This window comes from Aptenodytes patagonicus, chromosome 1, assembly GCF_965638725.1.
Source record: "Aptenodytes patagonicus chromosome 1, bAptPat1.pri.cur, whole genome shotgun sequence".
In the NCBI taxonomy this organism is placed as follows: Eukaryota; Metazoa; Chordata; class Aves; order Sphenisciformes; family Spheniscidae; genus Aptenodytes; species Aptenodytes patagonicus.
In genome coordinates, this window is record NC_134949.1 from 39,644,737 (window position 1) to 39,671,771 (window position 27,035).

Here is a 27,035-nt window from a genome sequence, read left to right on the forward strand (position 1 = left end):
CTGGTTTGCACAACCGTCTTCTAGATAACGGGGGAAGGAGGATGTGTTTGGAATGGAACCGCTGTGTTGCCTCCTCCTGCCGGGCAAAATGAAAATCCATTGCTACTAATAAGTTTTTTCTGTATTTTTCTGTATTTCTGCACACACTTTTTTTCCCCACTTGGAGCTACAGTGATGTGGACAGCTAGGACCGCATCATAAAAATGAGGCTAGCTGGCTGCCATTGCTGTCCCATTTCCTCTGGCCGTGGCCGCACAGCTCACTTGGTGCAACCTTGCTTTTAAACCTCAAGGTTGTAAATTGAAGTGTCTCAGCACCACTTCGCCTCCAGGCCAGCGCTGACACTGCACTGCACTGCAGGTCTGGGGAGAGCCGCTCTCACGGTGTCCTCTGAGCGGGATGTCAATCTGGAAGCCTTGGATGGCTCTCCAAGTAGGTATTAGAGATCCCAAGATACTTACTTCTGGTTAAAGCAAGTGATCCTCAAGATTTCTTTAGGGATGTGCACTCTAATATACTGCTGATTTTTTTTTCAGATTTGCTAATATCTAATCCATTACTTTAAGCAGCATTTTTAGATAAATATGCCAATCGATCGCTCTTAAAATACAGGAAAACTGGCCTCACTGTTTACAACAAAGGAGACTGAGAGCTACAGAAATATGTTCTGGTTAGGCTTATAACTCTTGGTCAAGCTTTTGTAACATTTTTTTATTTCTACAGCATCACAGATGTGGAAAGCACTTTAAAGAGAGAGAATATGTGCTTTAAATGTGGCATCATATATGCAGAAGGCACACAAAATAAAGAAAATGGAAGGTCCTTGTACTAAAGCACCTATGCTTTAAATGAGATTAAGTGCAGGATAAGATGACAATAAACAAAGGGCTGGATGAAAGGCTGGCAATGGTGAACAGTCAGACTTAATAATATGACCATATCTTATTTCCTCTTCAGATTTTTTTAATACAGTAAATTTATTGTAATAGGATTTCTGGACAGCATCCACTTTGAAAGCCTGCGCAGAGGTTAGCAATAGAAGATTGGCTGAAAAAAAATTGAGGCATGTCAGAGGATTTTAAGGGAGTCTGACGTTGCAGGAAGCAAAAGATCAGAGACTATTTCTTTAAAAATACTTTTAACAATTACCATTTCTTATACAGACAGCATATTTCAATACATTACTCTTATACAAGTTCCTGAGTCATTCGTGTCAAATGTGATTTTGGTTTGGTTTCCTGGAAGTGTGATGCTACACCCAGACACTACGGTGACGGAGATTATACACGTGAAGCTAGTCAGAAACTGCGTGCAGGGGTAAGAAAGAGTTTCCTTACAGGAAACTTGATTTTTGGCAGAAAACAAAGTTCTCAGTTTTGGCCAACGAGTTGAAAAGGGGGAAATGTTCTTTTTTATATAACATAGAGGAAAGCAAACTATTTCTGAGAAAATCTTCATTTTGCCAAAACCTGATTTTTCATCAGTACAAGTTTCAGTCAACAATTCTCAAACATTTCTAAAGGATGTCTGTGAATTCTCACACCGCAAGTCCCTTGCCTGAGAAGGATTGCAATTTACTTGCACTTGTCAATTACATGCAATTTAACTACAGATTTATTGTGGACAGCACTTAGAAACACATCATAATGGCCACAGAAGCCCTGAAGCTCGAAGCTTGCACAGGGGCAGAAGCTCGCTCGAGGGTCTTTGCTTGGAGAGGGCTTTCCGCTCAGGTGGAGATGCTTCACCGGCCTTTTCCCCCGTTCTGTGGTCAGAGCTTGGTCTCACCCTATCTCCCACGGGCAGCGCCTGGCCCTTGCGAGGCAGTGGGCTCCCGCGGCCCCACAGCAGTTACAGGGGCACAGCCAATGCAGGGGAACAGCCCAGGGAGCAAACCTGGAAACAGCACCTGCAAAGGCAGAGAGTGAATTACTGGGTCTCGGTATTTGCCAAATAAAAAAAAAGAATGAGCCTACCAGCTCACATCAGGGACGTACGATCAAAACTCTGCAAATTCAAAACATCCAGTATCCACGCTCTTCCTTTCTAAAGAGAGGCTGGAATTTGGGCTATTTCACAGACAATCGGGGTGTGCTATTTCAGAACACCAAAAGAGTCAGGGAGAGGCACTCATCGTTGCAGCTAGAGCCCGAAAAGCGCAGCCCTGGACTTCCTCATAAAAACCTGCTTTGCCCCTTTCCAGCCCAGCCCTTCACATGCCCCCACCCAGAGTGCAAAAAGATGCAGCGTTTCTTTTCTGCGCAGCTTTCCTGAGCAAAACAGCTTGTCTGTTATTGCTGAGCGTATTGCATTTGGATCTGTGTTACAATCAAATGAACTAATTTTGACCAAATCTCCCTGGAAGAATCTCCCTGCTTATTAGATCTTTTTTCCTAATGTCTGTTGCTTCTAAAAATATATAGAGAGATCAGCAACTGGAAATCTGTTGTCCTAGTAGCAGAAGCTGAATTATTAGTATTTCATTTTCCTGAAGGAAAGTGTTCTCATGTCAAAACATTGCATGATAGTGCTGTCTGAGGTGCTGCACAAAACATCTGTACTCATTTCCATTAACTGCTAGCGCACTGGATGCAAATGCAGTCATTTGTTCTCTGCGACACCACCAAGCATCTAAAAACTGTCCCTAAAAACTGGGTGGTTAATGTGAACCAGGCATTTTTAAATAGATCAGCCGGCCCACCCATGATTATAAGCCTGAACATAAGGGAGCATGTTTTACAAGGTCAATTCCAATTAAAGCTCCTCTCCCAACCCAAATATCTTTAATCTCCAAAGACTACTTGTATGCATCGTTTCACTTATGCAAGTCTGTTTTGTGATGACTTCCAATTACTTCCCTGCCCACGTAGCTTTCTCACCCTCATCCGCCACGGTTACGAATACACACGTAAAGATGAAACTGGCCCTAACGTACTACAGCTGCTTTCCTCGGGTGCTTTTTTGTAGGGCAGCCTTCATGATGTGATTTAATACTTGAGAACAAGCCGGCACGTGGGGGAAGGGGAAAGAACTGCTCAGATGACGATGCTTAGTAGATCACGTTCCTGCTATTTTAGTTACTAGTTTTACTTTTTTACTCTACAGTTTATACACAAGCATAAAGTTGCAAAGATGCTAAAAAGAGCACAGGGGAGGTTTTTTTGATAGCAGAAAGAGAATGAAATTCTAGTCTTAAATACGGATCAGAGTCAAAACTCCTGATCTAAACTGGAGGAAGGCTCAAATGTCAAGGGCAGATTTTGATCTTAATTCTCTGCACGGAAATCTGAAGTAGCTCCACACTTTGTCAAATGTAGTGTTTTGTTGGAAACCTCACTGAGAGCACAGCTTGAATCAAAGTGTGTGTGTGTTTGGTCTTCAATGTTTTGATTTGGGTTGCGAAAGAAACCCACTTGTGAACTCTGGCGCAATCCAGGACCAAGAACAGAAATTTGTTCCAACCCATTTTAATTAAAAAATATGTTTTAAAAATGTTAGTACTGCAAAGGTCAATCAGGACACAGACCATTGTATTATTTGAACAGAGTAGAACGGCATCTTTCTCCAAACTCTACCAAAATATACTGATTGCTTTCTTACTTTTCAACAGGCATAAGAAACGATGGGCTTCTGCAACTCTTTTATGCCAGGAAAGGGGAGTGATTCCATCTGAGTCAATATTTGCTTCCCTGCTTCGCATCAGCCCGGTGTTACAAAGGGAGGTGGGAAGCGGCCAGTCTCCTGAGCTGGCTGCCCTCTCCCTGGGGAGCTCCCGGCCGGCACCGAGCTGCCACGTACCCCTCGGCGCACGAGAAGAGGAAAGGCGGGGAGGGAGGTGGCCGAGCCCGCCGGGCTCCCATCCCATCCCCAGCTGCTATCCAGTCCGGTGGGACACCCGCTCCTCGGGAGAGCGGAGCAGTCTTCAGGCTATAACTGGCTTTACCGAGGCATCTCTTCCCAGCTCGGGCGTGCCAGAAAATCAGGCCCAGTGGAGTTACACCAGTATGTGTGAGAGCAAATTAGGGCCCTGGCTCTTCAGTTTCATTGTTTCGTGTTGATGATGCAATATGACTAATTTGTTAGGAATAATAGCACTGCACTCAAATACTCCCCTCTCAGAAGTAGCTTCCCTGCAGTCTCATTAAGAGTAACCTTTTTAAAAAAACAAATGCATTTGTCTTAGTTCCTGAGAGCAGAATGGCTCTTTAAAGTCACAGATACTCCTTTCAAACTATACCATCTTGCTGATGTATCATATAAAAGTATTAGGTGGCACCATGCTGCATTTGAATGGTGCTTTTGGGCCGGCCGTTTCTCCACGCCCTCAAAAACAACCCATCTAAAACCATATTTTTTAACAGAAATGGTCTCCTTTCTACCAGTCATTCCCTCCAGTACCGAGGCTTGGGGTTTGCTGGCGTGGGACTGTCACTGCGCAGTATGCTGGTAGTGCCAAGACCTTGAATTAAAGGTCTGAATTAAAGAAAGCAGATATTTAACTGAAAGGAGATCCCAAGCATACACAGAACATGTCTAATCAGTGTCCATAAATACAATTGATGGTAAAGGAATCCTGCCTTTGAACTGATTGCTCCGATCGGGTTTGGTTTTAACTGAGTTCAGATGTAAACAGCTTTTAAAGAGGAAGCAGTACTGTAAAAATAATTGGGGTTCGTGTAGTTCCAGCTGGGATCAGTGGTGAATTTTGAAATTCCTCTTCTACTTCTCTCTGATGATTGTGTCAAGTATTTGCATTTCTATCATATTTTTCTTTCTTTGGCATAGGAAGATGACAATATCTGTATTAGTCCACCTCACCCAAAACAAAAGGGGCCAGAAAGGCTTTACACATGAGTGTCCTCCTACAGGTTCAGTCTCCATGATTTCTGCAGGTCTAGCAAATCTAGCCCCAGGTGTTAAGCGTGGGTTTCCTAGGAAGGATGGTGATTGGATGAACATGAATAAAAATGGCATAAAATGGCAAATGTTCTGGTACAATATCAGCTTCAAGATAAAAGGAATTCCGATGAACACGGAAATATTTTTGGGAATGCCTGAGAAATTTTCCACTGCCCTCAGAACAGTTAATCTGTAAACTCTGCCTCACTGCTTCCCACCGTATTGCAGTTTGAAAAATTTATATTGGAAAACAAGAAGTACTAGGAAAGATACCATATTAAATTGGTATATTTATTACATATACCTACACAATGAATTTAGGTTTCAAGGAGAAAAAGAACAAACACATACATTTGAATGAAGCAATATAGCGTACATTTATCATCAAAGTTTGCTGCATTGAGTATATATTTTCTACTTCTTACAGAAAATCTCCCAGATAGGTCTGATCTTTGCAGAACTTACTACAATAAGTGGGTTAGCAGGCAAACTGTACCTGAAATGTTATTCCCAGTAAGCACACTTGATTGGTGAATATGTCTGTGCTTACTTTCTGCAGGAGCTGCCCATGTTCTGAGGAGTCACGAGTTATACCTGTTTTGACTAAGGTAGACCTTTGGAGCAGATGTTGTATTGATCAGATTTCTAGGACACACATCACTGTAGAGTCCAAGTCACCTTAGGCAGCATATTTCAGAGCTATGTATAAAGAATATTGATTTTTGGACACCTATTTCTAAATGGAGAAAATGCAACATCTGCATCTTTCTGCTCCCTGAACTTGCACCTGGTATTTCCAATTCTTTCCGTGCAGACTGGCTGCAAAGCACTTTCTTGTATCATCCCCTCTGCATGTTTCTAATACCTAATCCCACTGAAGTCAACAGCAGCCATCTTCATGTGGACAAGATCAAACCTTGAAGATGTAGATTAAGACCAAGGTGAAGGAGAGAGGCATACACTACTTCTGCTTCACGGTTTCACACTGAAAGCCTCTTTCCGCTAGTAAACTGTACGTAGTGCTTTGTCCAGATAAAAATACTTGGGAAGAAGCCATGCTGTTGCAAAGGATCGGACAGCAAACACCTGTCCTTCACCCACTACCCCTACCAGCTCATTCTTAACTGATTCCCAGATTAGGAAGTGGGGCATCATCATAGAAATGGAGAACACAATGAAACAAAATAATGGTCCTGTGAGAAGAAAGGAGGTGTCTCACAGCCCAGTCACTTAGATCCCAAGGCAGAGGCAAAGGGTTACGCTATTATTGGTACCCTCGTCACCTTGGCCGCCAATATTTAAGAAGGCCTGCCTGAAAATTATTTTCTTCACACATTTTTGCAAGCGCAACTTGCAAGTGCGACAAAAAACATGACCACAGAATAAGTTTAGGTTTAAATTAGCAATAACTGTTGTGGAGCGGAGACTGTTGTTAACGTGATGGTGCTCAGTGACTCTTGTGAATTAAGATGGTCCCTGCAGGGAGCAAACATTGCACATGGCCACGTGTAACACACTGTGCTCTGCTTCTTTGAGCAAGAGAGGCATGGCCAGACTCTAATTAAAGTCCAAAGAGTGGGCCCAGCTCACCACCCAGAGGCATATAGCATATTTAAATTTACATCTCAAATTTTTATCCAGTGTTGAGAACTTTAGACAAGCTGCTCTTGTAAGCTACACTGATACATACAGGGGACTTGCATTAAAATCTTGGCCTCGTTGACAAATATAGGCTATTAAAAAAGTCTTGCGTTAGTAGCACTGGAGTTAGATGATGTATGACTAAGGTGATTATGGAGAGAGAGAGAGTCTTTAGACTAATTGATTGGTTGTGTTCTCTATTAATGTAGGGAGCTCATCCACTATGCTTTAGCTAGACATATGGAAGGTTTTAAAACTGCCTTTGGCATTAGAAGCTAATATGAAATATATTGCAACATAAAGTTCTTTCAGAAAATCTAGCCCTGTTTATCACAGTGATGTTAGGAAGTCAGTAAGGATTATTTCCATGAGCAAAAGGTGCAGAATTTGGCCCAGTTTTTTATATACTGCCTGAATGGATCTGTGCGGTTGCTGCTGCATTTATTTCTGTTTGTCACTAAACGCAAGTTGCTTTCTGTGGGAATTTGAATTGGGCCCTGTGTATTATTTACATGTGTTGAAAGAAGCATTGATGTACGATAGGAGCCAGTATGAGGCTGTAGCAGGGGAAAGCTATTAAAACATATACACGCTGAACTCATTAGCTAAATTTATCTTGTATTATTTTTAGTAAAAGTCCAGATGACTGTGTATCCCCATTACATCTCCCTGGGCTGGTTAATGATCTGTTTGTTAAAAAAAAAAAAAAAAAAGTCTTAATACAAATTTATCAAGTTATCATTCTTTCAGAAACAAGTTTCATCAACAATCTAGCACAACACTGAGGGGCCATGGAGGCTGCCTCTGTAGCTCAGTGGTTGCAGCAGTAGGAAGACCCACATCAAATCCCACCTTCAGCCTGCGTATCCTGCCTCCCCAGCTGAGTGCCCTTAATTAAATCACAGTTACTCTGGTTATAAGGGAAGCTCTGCAGTAGAGGAGGCAGTGCAGTAAAAGAAGTTGAAACCTGGTGTCTTGCTGGTCTCCAGCAGAGGTGCGGAGTCAAGCATCCTCAAGCAGTGGAAGTCGTCCAGCCTGCATTCACATCTTAGGCATGTTTCTCTCCAGGAGAAAGAAAGGCAGCAGAGATCGTGCAGCAAGAAATCCTAAGCAGAGATACTTGTGCCGGAGAGTCCCTTAGGAGGACAGACTCCCTAGCCGCAGTGGCTTTTATAGCTTTTTATAGCTCCCCCAGCCAGGTACCTTATTGTCCCCTAGCTCCATGCAGTGCCATGGCTCACAGCTGTGGCTCTAATACGTGACAGCTGATAATTTACAGAGCATTTCATCTTGTCCTGTAGCGGGGATTTTTCCATACTGCAGTGAAAGTCAAAACTCAGTTCTAATGAGAACACTGTTAATTTCTACCCAGACCTCCCAGCTGAACAAAGCCCTCTGCGCCAGTGCTTGCTCCACCCCGGCATCACACTTCCGCGCTTGTCTTCCCCACCGCTCAAGTGTGAAGCACCCTCAGGATGCCGACAAGCCAGCATCTTCTTCCAGCACCCTTTCCTCTTCTCAGATGCTGTTCACATGTCATTCAAAACCAAACAGGCAACAAGAGCACCCTGGCTAATTATGCTTTGTCCCACTGGCTCCTGATGTCTTTACTCTTGGCAATGAGATACTGACTGTGACTGGAGAAACTGGGACCTTCCTGAAGAGTTATACAGCAATTATATCTATTTCAGGATAATTCAGGCACACCTCATTGCTTCTGGTGTACCATTGATTTTACTGCAATTAAATCCTGGAGATTTCAGACTTGGTTGAAATGTCAAATAACAATTAAAAAAAACCCTCAGACATTCACAAAATGGATGCTTTCTGGAGATGCTTTAGCAACACTTCACCCCTCCCCCCCTTTTTGATCACCAGCTCCAATAAACTTCAGACAGGAATCTTCCTCTGATAGCATCAAAATGTTGGCCAAAATGGCTGGAAATCATTAATACTTCAACCTTACCAGTTAAATTCATCCACATAAGCCAAGGAGAGGTAGGTACCCAGTTGCCAATGCAGGTCAAGGACAACATGGAAATGAGAAAAACAGTGCTATCATATGGGAGCCACTGCAAGGTCAAATTAAAATACATAATGGGAGGTGCTTCTCAGGAGTCAGGCAAGTTTTGACCCAGAGAAAAACATAAGATAGCGGAGATGATGCATTTCTGTCCCTCCTAACTAGAGCTGGTGTCTCATGAACGGCCCCATGTGAGCTCTGTGGACCAGCTGTGTTGACTGGGGCTTGTCTGTGGACTTAATGCAAAAGGCTGTGTTGGCTGGTGCTAAAGTCAAGCTCTGGGCTGGAGGTTCCCATAGTCCTGTTTCCACCCCCCTGACTTTCCTGTGTTGGGTGGGCATGTCACCCAGACCCTTCACTGGGAATTAGATCAGTCTGGTTTACTTATCCAGGAAGAGCTCATTACACCAATACCACTATCACGCTCACACAGGAGAATTTGCATTTGTTTCCAGTGCACATGTGCTACAAATCCCTATTGCATCTTGCCCACATCCTAGGAACAGCTTCCCTTCCTTCTTCTGCTCCTGCAGCGGCGAGGGGGAGAGAGAAACAGCATTTTCATAATGGACATGATAAACGTCACTGATTACGCTTGAAAGATCTAGAGGGTGAACATTTAAAATAATGGTGCTCATTTTGTTAGACACTGTTTGAAAACATTCTAGATGGGGATTAATGAAAAGCAATAGTTTACTAGCTATGTTTATTGTTTTCTAATTTAATTACAGACTTAGCTCTACGTTCCAGTGTCAACAGAGCCAGCAAATGTTTAAATGAGATTGGGATACTCATTTCTTCATTGCTTTGCTGTCGCGGGAGGGGACACTTTGCTCTCTCTTTCTCCATTTAATATTTTATTATGAAGCAACAAAGTAAAGTTTTTTCCATCATCCACATCTGTGTGTTGAAAAGAGGGGGTGTAGAAAGCAAGGCAACAGACGCTACTTAGGAGGCTAAAACACCTTGTCTCTGCATTATACGGGAACACAGCTGGATTATGGCAAACTGATGCCCCAAGCAAATTACAACACAGAACTCCCTGAGGCTTTCTCTGCTCCCCCAAGGACACGCCATGTCTCCACCGCTACGTGGAGCGGCGTTGACAGGGGAGTTTGCTTCTCTGACAGGCAGAGACTTGCCTTCCAGCCACTCCTGGCACCATGCTAGAAGCCAGGGGGGCATCCAACAGCATTTTCCTGCACCTGGGTGGGGTGGCCTAAGATGTCACACTCCTCCAGCAACACCTTGCAGCTGGGGTGCAGTCACTCTTGGCTTTTAGGGTTTGCACTCTAATTTCCCTTGGACTAGTCTTCCAGGTGCCATCACTGCATCCATTACACACTCTTCACCCTTCAAAGATTTTCCTCCTGCCCATGAGATCTAGAAATATGTATGAGTTTATGTTCAGATGCAATCACGCAACTCCCAGACACAGAGACCAAGGCTTAGACTTAAAGTACAACTGCTAGCACCACATCTAGCACGGGGGGAGTTGGGAGCATTTGCTGTGGACCCGTTTCACAGAGGGTGAGATGTACCCCAGGTATGAACAGAAAGTACAGACAGCAGCACTGGCAGACCGTTGCAAGGCTGGGCTTTCTTCCTTCATGCCAGCATTCCCCTGGCACACTGAAAGATTGGGAATGGAAGACTGCTTCAGATGTAAAGGTAATAGCCATTTGTATTTAATAGCTAGCATTGATTTCCAATTTCATATCAGCTGAACAGTAGCCACCAGCCACATTAAAATTCATCATCGTCTTCACTGCACCTTCCAGTTCAGACTCTACCATCACCCTTAATGAATCAATCTGTGTCAGCATACAATGCATATGTTTTTAAACTATTCTTGGTGAATTTATGAAGTGAATTCAGCTGGACTCTGAACAGCTTGATTTTAGTTCGTGGGGCTACAAGGAAGATTTAAATATAAAACACTCAAGCAGCTGAATGACATGTTCAATCTGTATTGAAAAACTTAGTATTGGACTACTCTCTGTCCTTAAACCACACATGTTTAATGCATGATAATAGCGTTTATCCATCATCATGAAGCTTTACTGCTCCTTAAAGCAACGTGGCAAACACCGGATCAGCTGTGTTATTCTTTGCCAGTATCGAAGCACAGCTCTCTGCGTGGCTCACCCTATGCACACCATGAGCACGCACCAGCACAATCTGCCTGGGGGCTGGGTATTTTGGAAGGAGGAGGGGATCCCAGTTTTTGTCCTTCAATCAAGAAAGGGAAACGAATATTTAATTTCGTGGCTCTGTGGCTTTGTAGCCAGCGGTAGGATTTGTTCCTTTGTGAGAGGGTTGCAGAACCTGCTATCCGGTGGCCTTGCTGGTAACGCCAGCGGAAACGCTGGAAATGTCAGCGGTGCAGAGGAGGGAGACCTGAGGCTTTTCCAGCCTGCAAACAGAAACGTGGCGTCTTCGGCCCAGGGATCAATACAGGCTGCTGCTTGCTTTGTTTCACGCGACCTGGAGCCACCCTACTTTTTTCACCTTATTACAGGACAGCAGTGAAGTGCATGTTAATGCCTGATCTCCTCAAAGGCCTGTGCAGCCCTGTGTAAGGAAAAGGCACAAATGTTCAGTGCAAAGGCTTGTGAAACACTCTGACAACTGACAGCAGCAAGCTCCCATGATTGCTTCGTGCCACATTCAAATGGGGTTTTTGTTTGGGGAAGGGCAGCTCTGCTTGTATCATGTTCTCCTTCAAGAGATTAGTTCTCCCTAGACCTAATGTTAGCACAGCAAGTCCAGAGATATTACTCATCAATTAAAAATTCAATAAAAATAAGCTGTCATTACCATAATCCTTCATACTGGGAAATGCGGAGTTGAGAGCTTTACCATCCTGGCCTCTGACAAAAGCCCCAAAGACTGCCAGCTGTGGTGTTAATTGATTGGTGTCATTTATAAGTAATCTAACAATCCTGAATAATTTATTTTGCAGTGACATATGCTGAAAATATACAGCTGCACAGATATGTGCACAGCTTCGGAAGAAATGGTGCTAAACAGAGTGTAAGGCAAAGATTAAGATTCAGTGATCTCCTTAGGAGCACTTTCTCATGTGCTCTGCTCTCCAGCACTTTTATTACGGCAGAAGTGTATAGATCTGACAATAGGAGCGTATAGATCTAGGTGGTCGAGACATACAGGCTCGATACTCTCTTTCGCAGCAGATTACCCATAATGAATTTTAAAAGTGAGGAAAGTGGATGCCGAGCAGGAAATATGCAGCACTGAGGACAGCCTTGCTGAACCGCAATAAAAATTGACCACTGTGTTTCCACAACGAGGATGCTGATGATGGGAAAAAGTCTTAACGATTTACTCTCTCTCCAGCCAAAATGGAATAAAAATTCTTGCCGTTGAGTGACTGCGGAGCAGGCTTTCCAGGGGTCACCTAGTGGGGAGTGACCCTCATTAATCTGCATTGTTTTTACAACTGCATGAAGCTGATATGCTTTGAAATCTAGATGAACCACCCCAGAGAGCCAGAAAGGTTGAAGAAGCCAAATCTCTTCCATTACGGATGCACAAATGAAAAGTTTGTGTGAGCCCTTATTTGCTCAGGCAAAGCTGCCGCTGAAGTCAATGGCTGATGACCTGGGCCTTTTTCAAGCCCACATCACCCCTTGCCCGGGGTGAATCCCACCCCTGCAGGCCAAACCCTGCTCCTTTTCAGTTCTCTGAAGCGCAGAAAGCTTTTCCCTAATTTCCATTTTACTGGAACGATTCACTGCACTGCTGGGAGTTGCTCTGAAAAATGTTTGTGCGCATTGTAACTGAAAAGCCTAGTCCCACACAAGTTTGTAAAAGAAAAGATCATGGAAATCAACCCCAAAACATGCGTGATGAAAGGAAGGGCTCCTTACGGCATCATTTCTGTGCTGTCATATCAAATTTAAAAAGTAGAGAGTTCTTGAGACTCTCTAGCCATTCATGTGGCTAGCTTAAAATTGCATTTATACAAAAGATTTGTATTTTAACAAGCATTGCAGGGCGGGGTATTTCTTTCAGAACATTAGTTTTTGAAGTGAAGTGATCATGCAGAGATCCTAACTTTCATTTCACAAAGTTTTTAGTTCTTCAATCTGCTCCTGGAACGGAGCCTAAAAATACAACCAAATATAGCTAAATGCCTCAGAAACTAGAATGGCAGAAAAAAAAGCGTGCAAACCTTTATTTTAAACCTCCTCTTTTTTCCTCTCCCACCCAACTTTGACCTTGTTTTGAGGCCCGAAGGGTGAACCTTCTAACCCTGAGTGCGATGAGCTCTGCCTTCTCCGTGGGACTTTTCCATCTGCATGGTGTTTCCAGAGCTGGGCTCGTTTGAGGGGAATGCCGACTGCAGGCAGCAGATCCCATCTTTCTCCAGAGAAGTCAACAGCAGAGCTCTCCCTGACTTCAGTCAATGCTGGACAGCATCCAAAGAGAGCAAGGGCAGGAGGGAATATACTTGTTTTCATTATTCATGTTGGTTGTGTAAACAGCGCTCACTTCTGACTTAGAAATACGTGACTTTATTTCTGTCGTTTTTAGAAAAAGTGTTTACGAAGAAAATAATCATTACTACACATTGATTGCTCATTTTTTCCATTGCTCTGCACGTCAGAGCACTCATCGGTACAAATACAACTGATCTGGTTAAGTGTTTTAATACGCAGGGGAGTAAACTGGGATGAAAGAAATTCGTTATCCTCAGTTTGCAGGGCTCAAAGTCTGGCTGTTTTAATGTTACTGCCGAGTAAAAAATTTAAAAGTGCATGCTGTGACAAGCTGAATACATCTTTAGATTCTATTCTAGTAGAGTAAGCATATTAGTTAGATTATTGTTCATTCTTTCTGTAATGCTGAACCCCAACACGGCTAGTAGGACAACTAAGGGTAATCAGCCAAAGAATAGCCAATTTTCCCTAGATTCTTTTCTCATTAATTTAGTTCACAATGGGGAAAACTCCTGGTTCCCTCCTGAGATAGGGACGGGGAAAGCCTAAGTGGGAAAGACAGAATATCTTGAGAGGTCACACATGAATCCAAGACATAATGTATTTGCACAGGGAGGCAGGAGAGTGTGTTAGGCTGCGGACTGCAGCAGCGTGTGTGCTCCCACTCCAGGCGATACAGATTACAGCCTCTCCTCCCCCCGCAAACAGAGGGCTCCTGTACACAGCAAACACAGCCAGGCCTCACGCAGACCTCTGCTATTTGGACAGGAGATTCTGCGATAAAATTGAAGGACCTCCTCAACTAGGCTTTCGCATCAGCATTTTCCTATAGGACCTTTATTTTTGTCCATACTACCTTCCAGCTCCTGTACTATAAAGGGGAGAGAGGACACATTTATTTACTTATTTGTTTATATTTCACCCCTACTTTGGCAGAGTTTCATGATCTATAAAACTTACCTTGCACTCTCTGAAGCAATTCCTCTTCATGTATACCGTGGGAGTAACATCTCGGGAAATTAAGTGTTTCCCACCCGGGCTTTTGTACAGGGCTGCTGCCAGATCCCCCTTTGAGCCCTGAGGCCAAGACATTAAAGAGAAATTATTTCCAATTCATTGAAAAGCTTTGTGGGGTGGGATGGCCCATGGTTCAGCACAGAGCTTTTTTTATAAAGTTAGGTTTGCAAGTGCTGAGTTAGTTGGCCTCAAAAGAAATTACATTCTAGGATTTTTTTTTAAATAGCCTCAGTCTGTTTTTTTAGAAAATATAGCTAGACTATATGACTATAAAGCTACAGCATCGCTGTGCACAACATGCACTAGAGGTATAAACTGTAGAAGACCCATATAAGGTTTTTGACTGCCTTGGAAAAACTATACCCCCTTTAAAAAAGGCCCAGACAATAAGTGCCCCCTCCAGCTCTCTGCCTTGCCCTCTGCCAAAATTTGCCACCTCTGCAACAGAGGTCGTCAGGAAGAGACCTGTGCCCGCACTGCGGTGCTTGGAGCTGAAGCAGCAGGGAGAGAGCTCGCTCCCTGCTGATGACAGCCGACAGCAGCCCCGAGGGGCCCGAGGTGATAGTGGGGAGTGGGAGCAGCCCCGACGGACCTGAGGTGATAGCGGGGAGCAGGAGCCTCCGCCATGCAGCAGGTCCGGCTGCAGCACCAGAGCAGTCACCGCTGCCAACCGCCAGCATCAGCTCTGCACCGGAGGTAACTGCTCACGTCGCTGCGGAGGGTCTGCCTGCACCTCAGCTGCCCCAGTTTGCGGGCTGGCATGTAGCACAAACTACGGATGAAGATAAATTAACAGCATCGCATCCACAGAAGCACCCGCAGCACCAGCACTCTGCTGCCCTTCCCGGGCTGCTGTCCCGCCTGGCTCCTCAGGCTCACCCTGGCTCGAGCTGAGCCCAGGCACGTGCAGATCTGGAGGAGCAAAACTAAAACTAAGCACCCTACAGATATTCCCAAGGCAGCCCCCAGCTACAATTTTCTGTTTAGGCAGACCCTGCATTTAATAGCTAGCCCGGTCATGCTGCTGGGACCTCAGCACCCCTCTGGGTCAAGACCTTCCTTGCATCACAGCAGAGTTCCACGCGAGATCATTAGCCCTGCAGCTGAAGGCACCTCGGCAAAGGTGCTGCAAGGACCTGAGGTCGTTACGTATTCATGGCATTTTCTTGTGCTGCTTCAGAGGCACTGCCGGTATCGCTGCCTGGCCCTGCGCTGGGCTGCACATTCATGTGACGGGGGCCAGACCTTGGGAGTGGGACCGAGGCGGTGGACAGAGAACATGTGGCTCATCAGTATTTGAGCCTCACACCTCTTTTGCTCCCTTTCTAACTCAAGGGACTGTTTCACACTTGCGCAGAAAATTATAATAAAACCAATGGAGTGAAAAGCCGTTACCTTGGATGTATTACGTCTCAGTTTTTGGGTGCCTAAGCAGACATGCTGAACTGTGCCTGATTAGTCATAGTCGGGAGCTGGCACCATTCCAATGAGCATCAGTGGAAAGGTGGCACCTCACGAACCCTACCTGGAAAAACAGGCAAGCAATTCAAATTGAGAACCAAAAAGTAGGGGCACCCGAAACCAGTAGTGACGGTAAAACTGAAGGAGGCTGTGTCTGCTGAGGGCTGCACTGGTGCTAAGCCCAGTGCTTTGCATTGAAGGTTACAGAGATGAAAATTTTTGTCATCGTCTGTCTCACTAATGCTGGTTTTGGGGTCCTTGGTTATATTTAAGTGGAAAGCCTAAAAGTCAAAAGGTGCAGAAGTGCTTCATATATATGCCTTGGACAGATCTTCTTTCTCAGGCCCGTCCTGAGAAACGGTTTGGGCTAGCAGGGGTGAAGGAAGGAGGGTGTCCTTTCTCTGCTGCTGCAGTATGTTCTCTAAACTGTGCTTTTCTGTCTGCCTCTCATCTGTGTACTGAAAAGTGTAGCAACCTCTGTAATTTTGGTGCCCTAGCCTGATACAACTGGCAGTTTTACCTCCACCTTCTTGCCCCAACGGCTTTGGCTTTTACCAGTGCCAAAGGGTCACAGTCCTGGACTCCCCCCCCGGGTCCCTCCAGCTGGAGAGAAGGGTGCAGGATTGCTCCATCATGAAGAAAAAGTAAAGAGTTGAAAACGCAGCACCTGGTCGCTCTCAGAGTGACGGCATGGCCCCAAGATTATACTGTTTCACACTGCAGAGCTGCGTGGCCCTGCTTCAGCCAGGAGCTGCAGCCCTGGTCCTTATCAGGTATTGACTATCTAGGAGGACAATAGCACAAGGAATTTTGTTTGCTCAAGTAATGACAGACTTTATTATAGAGCAACTGTACCATACCAAACATGTTTAATAATTAAGCGATGAGATATGACAAGAGGCAAATTCCAGCACGATTTTTACATGCCTTGGATTGTATGACAAGGCCAAAGGCCAAGGAATTTTCATCAGAGGATCAAACTATTTTGCATTTGAATCACCTATTCTGTCTAGTTTTCTGCACTCTGTAGCACAACGGTGATATTCTGTCATAAATATTGTAAGCATAAAATTTCTCATGGTCTGAGACCTTGGAATCTATTCTCCCAATGATATATGTGTATCACCAGCATGCAGAAGGGTGGAATACACCCCTTTGTCCATGATTAAGTCTGGAATTGATTTTCAGACCTCAGTTAACAGGTCTGAAAAACAGGTTTGCTGATGGAATTGGTGACAGATTAACTACGTCGATGCAAGGGACATCACCTCAGTGCCACGGTTGCTAACTCTCAAATATTTCTCCTTATGCCATACAAAAGAAGAGAAGAACTTGAGATTTCAAGACAATGCTTGTTCTTATCTGCCGCAAGTTTGATATGAGTTCTGTTTAATTCACGCTTGTCTCTCTCCTTTAGAACTTGAGTACCTTATTATGAAATGCAATCATTTCCACAGAAACGTCACACTAATGCAGCATCAACTCTGAGACTTTAATCCTATAAAAAATAGGTAAAGCCAGAACGAAGATTCTCACAATAAATTCACAACAAGCTCTTTATGGTATGTTTTGCAAGGACTTTCTTTACGCAGAGAACATAATACCGGGCAGTGTGACGTGCTGTACAGCAAATATTTATTTTTGAGATAAGCATGGAGCCTTGAAAGGTTTAATGAGCTAATTGAAATAAATAAGGCTCTGCTGGAATTCAGGGCCAGATGCATGTGGCAGTGATGGGGAAGCTGCCCAGCTGTTCTGCCACTCCTCGCAAGACCAAACTGCTGGTGGGCAAGATACTACAGCTTTAGGCTGCTTACCCCTCCCCACCTCTGCTCTGGGTGATCCATACCTGCAGGAATAATATAAGCCATTCTGGCATTAATAGGCACGACATGCTAATATTTAAGAGAGTGCCTACTTGATCAGGCCAATTAAAAGTAGAGTCCTGCTCTTCGTAATGGCCAGAACACATTGTTCAAAGGAAAAAGAGCAAACCCCAAAATTAAATGTTGAATATTCTGTAATATAGTCATATATATCTGTAATGTTCATTAGAGGTGCCAAAAATGTAATTGTGATTCCTGCCCTCAAAAGCTTCCGCTTCAGCAGCAACCTGAAGTTCAGGGTGTGCTGGAGACCAAGCCCACAGACAACCTCATCTCGAGGCAGAGGGCCATCGTGCATGGACTGACTGTGGCCATGTGGTAGGGTAGGTGGAGACAGACCAAGCAGGTAAATGCTGGATGGTCACCAAGTGTCGCCTCAGAGCTGCTCTTAAACATAGCGTAGATAAAGATCTGATTACAATACAGAGAGGCAAGGGTGAGGAAAGAAGGCATCAATTAAGACGTGATCATCTGGCTGCGTGGTTAGTTATTTGCACATCTTCCTGCGTGCTCAGCCAGCTGTGTGTGTGCAACATCTGGAATTAGGAGGGGGAGTACAGCTGGGACACAGTCCTCTTCTGATTCCTGCAGATAATCAGCTTTTGCCCTGAGGCACTACACTTTGCTAACCATCTTCTTCAAATCCAATTTTAAATGGACTGCGAGATCATACTGTAACACTGGCTGGCCAGTACGGCATATAAATGCGTAAGTTCAAGGTATGACCCGTACATTACAATGCATTTCAGGCACTGGGAAAGTGCAGAAGGAAATCTGTTTTATTAAAAAAAGACAAGAGCATTCTTTCTACGTGACTATTCTTTTTATTAGATATCTAGATTTTTACCGTTTTCCTGAAGAAGTAAGGGCTGTTTCACAGAAGCTTCAGGGAAATGGCTGCATTTTAATACAGTCTAATTGACTTTTATGGTTATCTCTGAGGAGTCCTGGTCATAAAAGCTAATTAAATTATACTGATCTACATTTTCAAGAACCATTCTATTTCTCACCCTTGGAAAAAAAAAAAAAGAAAAAAGAAAAAACTGGAGGCTCATACTCATGATTAGGACACGTTACAATCTCCTGACACCCCTCCTTGTGCAGTTTGATTTGCTCAGTGTTGCAGGATATATTTAACCTTCCTGAACAAGTGACTGTCCGTACCAGTTTTAAGAACGTCAGCTATGTTATTTCAGATCTCTCATTCTGCAAATATGTAGAAAGATCTATATACTCAATTTACAATTCTACATTCATCTATATAATTCTCTAAAGAAAAGGTTAAAAAAAAAAAAAGAGAAGCCAAAAGTAAATAATCTGAATCTGCATGATGGGGGCTTTATAAAGTAGACTTTCTGCATTTTCTTCATTCTCTTTCTTTTTTTGGGTGGCTGGTTTTTGTTTCTACTTTTTAGTTCCATGCACCTTGTGAGAGATTCTGACTTCGTTGTAATAACAGTTTAACAGCATGCCAACCCTGATACTGTAAAAAACAACGTTGCTGGTTTTTAATCTGAACTCCCATTATTTTCCTGCATTTATTACCCGCACAGTGCCAGATTTCCAAGATATTTAAGTGCCAAACAAATCAGACATGTGCCAAGTAAAATTTTATGAAGCAGACAATATTTCTGAAAGTCTTAGTAGAAGTCTAACTCTATCTTTCAGCACGTAAATACCTTTCAAAACCCGGCCTAAGGCAGTAAGCAAAATTCCCACTTAGAGTTATGGCCATTTGCCCTGACAAAATTTGCAGAAACTGGAGTTAGTGTCAACATATTTCAACCAATTTTTTTAAAAAGCCTTCTGACACAATGCACCATGCAAATGTCTGTCCAAATGCCTGAATCCAGCTAACACATTGTGCACTAAATAATTACCAAGAATTGCCCAGCAGCAGCTCCTCAGAGTCCAGCAGGCTCCCTCCACTCGTACCCACCCTGTCAGGGGGTATGAAATGCTCCAGATGCCAGCAGTGAAGCGGTAACATCCCCCTTTTGCTCTTCCATTATGGATCAACTGAACAGCTCTGACCATCTCTTTCACCCTCTACCTGCCTGTCACTCCTCCCCTCAACTTCTTTGGCTCCAAGTATCCTGGGGACAGCTGTTAACATCTTCTGGTTTGTATCTCAGAACTACCTGGCAATACAGCGGACAAGCATTGTCATTTCCACCTCTTCTCCTTACTGCTGACCCACTCTTTTTTCCCACTCCAAGGAGCTTTTAAAAACACCCATAACGTGATTTTTAAACAGTTCATTTACTAAACATAAAGTAGTAGGGGAAGACGTCAAGGAACCAACGCAATAACACCTATGATTATCAGCACCAGCAAATCCCTCTGAGAAGACCCTCAGTACTGTGGGAGTTTGTAATGAACACGAAAATCTAAAGGTCACTTCCAACTGGAAAAAAGAAAGAGAGGAGCTGATTTGTCAAAAAACCCCTACCTTCTTCTACAAAGTAATACAAAAAAATACCAAAGTTTGGCAAAATGTCATGAACTTCCATAGGAAAACATGTGAAGAAAAGGAGGCAGGACTTCTTGCTAATTTAACCAAATTGTGAAAGGGGGCAGTGAGGGACCAGCCTCAAGATTGGCCACTGCCTGTGTTTTATACTCTGTAAGGCCATACTGAGCAACAGGAGCCACTTCATTATGTCAGGAGCTGTTAACCAGCTATTAGCCACATTAGGCAGAAGAGCTGGGGGTCTCCATTTCTTCAGCGAGGACAGACCAATAACAAAGCTTCATTGTGCTGGTGCCTAGTAGTCCTGCGTTGTATGATGGAAAGGTTTTGATGCCAAGCTGCTAGCTAAGGATCAGATTGCAAAAGAGAAAATCCCTTTGGGCAGAGAGCCTGTACAAAGCAAGGGCATTGTGAGACAAAGAATAAGGGCTCCCATCGAAACAGGCACCTCTCGCGTTCTTGTCAGCATACACGTACAGCACCTCTGTGAAACCAGAGCCATGTGCTCTGCATTGCTTTCTCAACTCTGAATTACACAAAATTCAGGGTCCTGTGCATTGTCTGAGAAATTACTGGCAAAACCAGACATCTGCAGATGCAAGAGGTCCCTGTTTACAAAGATCCTACCCAGCAATGCTTCCCTGAGCGCAGCTGCAATCAAGCAGGGGAGTTGCAGTCCCATGCTTCTGGCCAGGACTTTGCCAGGGTGCTGCCTGGGCCAGCACCTCCCTGGGGACCGGGGACTGCAGAGGCTCACCAGGGGGATGGGCAGGGCAGGACTTCACCCCAGGCAGGGAGCAGGGCAGCTGGGGACAGCTGCATTCAACCAGGAGTCCAGATCATCGGGCACCTCTGTGGTGGTGAGGTGGTTCCAAGGTCAAGCCAGAAAGTCAGTCCATAGGACAGGATCAAGGGGGACCATGGCTGGGCACAGCGCTGGTGGCACTGGAGACCGGCACTCCAACACCACAGCTCAGATGGAGGTCTAAAGGCCTGGGCCAAAATGGGGTCCATGGGTAGAGGTTTAGTCCCTGGTGAGGCTGGGCAGGGCCAGTGAGGCTATTAGTGCTCGGTCAGGAAACCTTGCTTACTCAGCTGTTTTTAAGGATCCAGAGCTTTTCCTGTGGTCTTCATGCCTTTCCTGTCTTTCAGGATTCTGTGATCTTTCTTGCTAAGTTCCCTGTAGGCACACGAAGGCACAACTGAGGTTATCTCCTGCGCTGTCGTCTTGCACCGGCATCCCGTTGGGCATTCCCATTCCAGCTCCACTGTGACTTCGGTACGGGCGGAGGTGCCTCCCGTTCCAGATGAGCTGGTGGCTTTTTTATGTTTATCCTGAAGGGAAAGCAGCTGATACGCTCACAAAGTTTAACCCAATCCAGAAAAATATTAGTAGGGACCAGGCAGTCTCAGGTACTGTCTTCTATTTGCCTAACACCAAGCCCCTCAGGTACTAATAAATAGTAACCTTTCAAGGGTCAGGTTTCAGTGGTGAGTTTGTGCACACAAAAAGAAAGGATATTAGCTCTGCAAGGGGTCTGGTAATCTAGAACGTCTTTGTTTTTACCTGGGAAATCTTCATACTTGGCAGGGCTGGGCTGCAGGTGCTGATGATGGCCACAGCAGTGTGCGCAGTGCCTCTCAAGTGATTCCCAGTGACCTGATCAGGCAGGTCAATAAATATGGCTGATATATTTTAATTTAATAGTTTCACGGACCGGTTATGTCCTTGTTCATAGATGGATTGCTAGGGTAGAGATTCACAACTTTTCTTATCAAAAATGTCTGAAGCTGTTCGCCACCACTGCCATAACTCAGAAGGAAACTGCCCCTTTTTAGCAAAGCCACTCACCTGTGTGTGTTTGATCTAAGGACAGTTATATTGTATTAGCGTGCAGGATCTGATAAGCAGGGTGGACAATAAGATTGGAGTCTGTGGTGTTGACAGAAACACGGTCCGTCCACCAAAACCTGCACGGTGCTTAGTGAGGACTCAGAGAGTCCGTTCCCCAGTGATCATAGCCTGCTTCTACCTCCCACCCACCCTCACCCACAGTTCTGTTTCGCTGTTGTCTCCTTCCCACAAGGCACCACACTTTCTGTAACTATTGACTTTTATGACTCAAATGCTTTTCCGAATGCAAAGCTGGGTTGCAGGAGAATTGGTGAAGCAACCACAGCCAATGTTTTGGTTTCTTCCAGAGACATATTCTAATGCACCCCCCAGAAGAAGGGGAGGTATACCCTTTTAGTGTAAGGGCTGTAATGTAACTATGAAGTTTCTTGGCCTTTTAGAAAAGCTGTATATCATCCATTAATGAAAGTGATACAAATCCTCAAGTTACTGTCTGACTGTACTATGCCTGAGTGACCAGGGAGTACCACTTTTTAAAAAATAACTCCTATTTGGGAGCCTCCCTTCCTACTGGAATTGGGGTAAAGTGGTCACTCAAATAGGAGTTAGGAGCCTAAATGCCATTTAGGGTCTAGTCCTTAGCTGCTGCTTCTCAGATGATGGCCTGCCCACAGGGATGCATGGCATGGGTTTGCCCCTAAATTCATTAATCCTGAAGCTGGGCATGAAGGTGATGAGCAGGATTCTGTGCAAGACAGACATGCCTCCAGCATCATCCAGGCTGTTACAAGTACATCAAACCATGGTTCATATCTTCTCTCTGGACCTCAGTAGCCCTTGTTAAGACATTGGTCCTGATCATAAGGATGTTTCTAGGGGTAGATCTAAATCCAGCAAAAACTGAATTTAATATATTAACAACTGCCACAGCTGATTTGTATTGTGCCAATACAGTCTTTGTACGAGGCCTTGTTTAAATAGCACATGAGGAGACAGTCCTGGCCCCCAAAAACTTACAGTTTAAAATTAGGAAAAGATGGAGCAGATATAGGCAGAAAAACAGAGAGGAGAACAAGCCTAAGGAAGTGTTGAAACAAATATTTGTCAATCTAGTAGGTCTCATGCAAAATCATGAGGGAATGTGGCAAAAGGAGAGTTTTAAGGGAGGACTGAAGAAAGATTATGAGGCAGCTCTGCAGATGTTTACGGAGAGCTTCTCCTGAGTGTTGGGGACAGCACGAGACAGAGCATGGAAGCATGTGTTTGAAAAGCTAGCAGGAGGCAATGGGCTTTGATACAGTGGGCTGGTCAAAGACAGGAGTCGGCTTCTCAGCCCTGAAGGAGATGGTAGGTAGGATGAGGATAAGCCATCCTTCTCCCCCCATCCCCAGTCAGGCACGGAGGGAAGGTACCCGCAGAGGCACTCCCTTAGAGCATTACAAATACTGTCTGTCAACAACCAGGAAAGCCCCCCTTCTCTTTGACCTGCCATGGGTCAAATATAACTATAAAGCTGAAATGGAAACAGATGGACGGATAACTGCTGAGGAAAAGGACTTCATAAAAGCAGTATGAACATGCACACAGTGTTTTTCAAACAGCTTTTTCTCTGGTTACAATTCAATAAGAAGATACTGGAGGTACCTTCTGATGTTAGTAGAGAGTTATCTACAATTTGAGGGTAAAGTCTTATTCCCCCACTTATCCTTTGGCTTGTTTGTACTTATTTTTATAGATCTTCCTTACCACACTGTTTCTATTTGCTAACATTCAGCAACCACTTCTTGCTTCAGCTGCACTTTTTTATATCAGTGTAACCACTTTTCTCATGGCCTCTTGGTGTTTGTTCTCTGCTTTGTTTGGATTAAAAAAGGACTTGCACTTACAATCCCACCAATTGCTACTTGAATATTTACCAGTACCTACTTGCAAATTCCTGAAAGTTTTAGTGAGTTTTGCATAATTGTTCTGATGATTATCTCTATTGTCCTTTATAAAGGAAAACTTGTGCCAGTCATCACTATTCTTCATTCTTCCAGCTCCAGAAACAACCCTAAAGTCAGACCCGACAGATGCCTGGACTTGATCCTGCTAGCCCTATCAGTGTCTTTGCCAGATGTCCAGGTTAAAGCATAGCCCAGACCGTTAGAAGTGCAAGTAGGAGAGAACTAGAGTTGCAAAGAAGAGACAACCTTACCTTGTTACACTAGGGACACCACGTTCAGTATGTATTTCCACCCCCCTCTCAGAAACAGAAGAAATCTACCTGACATTGCCAAGGTCTGTGCTCTCTCTGAGGAGGTGCTCTGTAGGGGTGAGACTCAGGCAGGATGCTATCCTGAAAAAAGTTGTGTTGAAATTCGGGCACAGTTGGATCTAAAAAAAAATTGACAACTATGCTGAATACAGCATTGTTACCTTCCACACAAAGATTGCCGGCCCTTTTTTCTCTTCGTTCTTCTGTTTATTATAGTCACCTTAAAAGGCTATTGGAACGTGCAAGCAAAAAAATCCCAAATTATCATTAAAACTTGTTCCTTCATGACTCTTTTGGACTGACTGATCTCTACCATCTGTGCAGTGCACAGATATTTTCAGCAATTGTAAACTATAGTGATGGGCCAGAAACATGCAGCTTAGTACATTTCAGTCAGAATCTGAAATTGTGCCGTTTGGGTCAACCAACATGCAATGTGCGCATTTGTGATAAGTCACCTACATGAACAATGTATTTGTCCTCTATTAAAAATCATATTACATACATTGAAGTACCACAGTTCCCTTTTTTTTTCATTTCCTGTTCTATAATTATGGTGACGTGACCATCAGAAGTCAGGGGCAGTGTGGTAGGTCAGGAGGTTGGCCGCTACAAGCTCTATCCCATTAGTTGACCATAAGTGGGTTGTATGAACTCACTGGGAAATGTACATCCAAAGACTCAGAAAGGAGCCCGCTCTCACCGTTCTGTGTCTAGGTACTTATATTTAGCTAACATTGCTTTGACTACAGCAATGTTAGGAGAGAGAACATTTCAAAGGGTAGTATTTAAAAATGACTTAGTCACTTCATGTTTTTTTGACCTATTGATTATGCTTTATGTATAACCCACAAATAGGCAAAAGGAGAAAACTCAGAATTCAAAAGTAGGTAACAGCGAGATCCTTCACCATATTTCAGTCCCTTTATGCCAAATACCACATATATATATATGGTATATACCATATATATACCATTGTCTCTAAACTGGAGAGGTATGGATTTGATGGGTGGACTGTCCGGTGGGTGAGGAATTGGTTGGATGGTCACATCCAGAGGGTAGTGGTCAACAGCTCAATGTGCAGATGGAGATCGGTGACGAGTGGCGTCCTGCAGGGGTCCATATTGGGACCGGTACTGTTTAATATCTTCATCAATGACATAGACAGTGGGATCGAGTGCAGCCTCAGCAAGTTTGCAGATGACACCAAGCTGAGTGGTGCGGTTGACATGCCAGAGGGACGGGATGCCATCCAGAGGGACCTGGACAAGCTCGAGAAGTGGGCCCGTGTGAACCTCATGAGGTTTAACAAGGCCAAGTGCAAGGTCCTGCACCTGGGTCAGGGCAACCCCCGGTATCAACACAGGCTGGTGGATGAAGGGATTGAGAGCAGCCCTGCCGAGAAGGACTTGGGGGTAGTGGAGGATGAAAAGCTGGACATGAGCCAGCAATGTGCGCTCGCAGCCCAGAAGGCCAATCGTATCCTGGGCTGCACCAAAAGAAGCGTGGCCAGCAGGTCGAGGGAGGTGATTCTGCCCCTCTACTCTGCTCTGGTGAGGCCCCACCTGGAGTACTGCGTCCAGCTCTGGAGCCCTCAGCATAAGAAAGACACGGACCTGTTGGAGCGGGTCCAGAGGAGGGTCACAAAAATGATGAGGGGGCTGGAACACCTCTCCTATGAAGAAAGGCTGAGAGAGTTGGGGTTGTTCAGCCTGGAGAAGAGAAGGCTTCGGGGAGACCTTATTGCAGCCTACCAGTACTTAAAGGGGGCTTATAAAAAAGATGGCGGCAAACTTTTTAGCAGGGCCTGTTTTGTGACAGGACAAGGGGGAATGGCTTTAAACTAAAGGAGGGTAGATTTAGCCTAGATATAAGGAAGAAATTTTTTACGCTGAGGATGGTGAAACACTGGCACAGGTTGCCCAGAGAGGCGGTGGATGCCCCATCCCTGGAAACATTCCAGGTCAGGTTGGACGGGGCTCTGAGCAACCTGATCGAGTTGAAGATGTCCCTGCCCACAGCAGGGGGGTTGGACTAGATGACCTTTAGAGGTCCCTTCCAACCCAAACTATTCTATGATTCTATGATTCTATATTGACAGCACAACAAAAGAGGTCTACAAAATTGCCAGCAGCAAATATGCCTTTGGTTAAAGCACTGCTAAAGACAGTAGTAAAACCTAGACACTTGTGCCAATACTGCCATAGGGGAATGCTAGGAAGGGGACCAGGGGCAAGGCTGGCTCTTGATTGTGTTTTGGTCATTGGGTTTAAGCTGCAATACCTTTGAAAAGTCCTGGGAGCTACCCAGTACACAGCACTGATGGTGTACAGTCAGTAGAGTGCCCCCAGGCCTATGTCATTTATGTCGTATCTCCTGGAGATGCAGCACAGAATTTTACCTGCACATTTTGGAAACCACTGCTATACAATATTGACGAACAGCTGAATTATTTGTTACAAAGGATGAGAAAGAAAATGGTCCAGCTGGTATCAACACGGGACTGGGAGTCAGGATGGCTGGGTTATGTCCTGGCTCTGTCTTTAAAACGGCTGTTTAATTGTATAATTCTCTTAACATACATGCACATTGTCATGTCCATCTTTTAAATAATAATGCTCATCTGCTGAGAAGCTTATATAATTTCTAAGAAAGTCATTTAGATACTTGGCTGACAGGAGCTACGAGCATGCATTGCATTATTAGAGGCCCATGCGGTCTGAGGCTATCTTCACTGAAATATTAAGCAATGATCTGATTGATTATTCTTATGACTTCTTGAACTGAGCCATTACCCAGAGTTAGATGTCTTCTTTGATGATTTGACAAGAAGCCTTGAAGTGGGTCCCAGGTCTCTCTTTACTTCCAGAGACCTTAAAAAGACCCGTTTTCATGCCTAGAAGTTTACCAAACAAGTCGTCACCATTTTGCTGCCCGTGGGTCAAAGAACAGGTCTCTGTGCTAGGCTCTTCTCAGGGCTTGTTCAAGCCTTGTCCTTGCTTTTTTTAATCTCCACCTCTGTCGCTTTGTTGCTGGGCTGCAAGAGGGTTATCATTA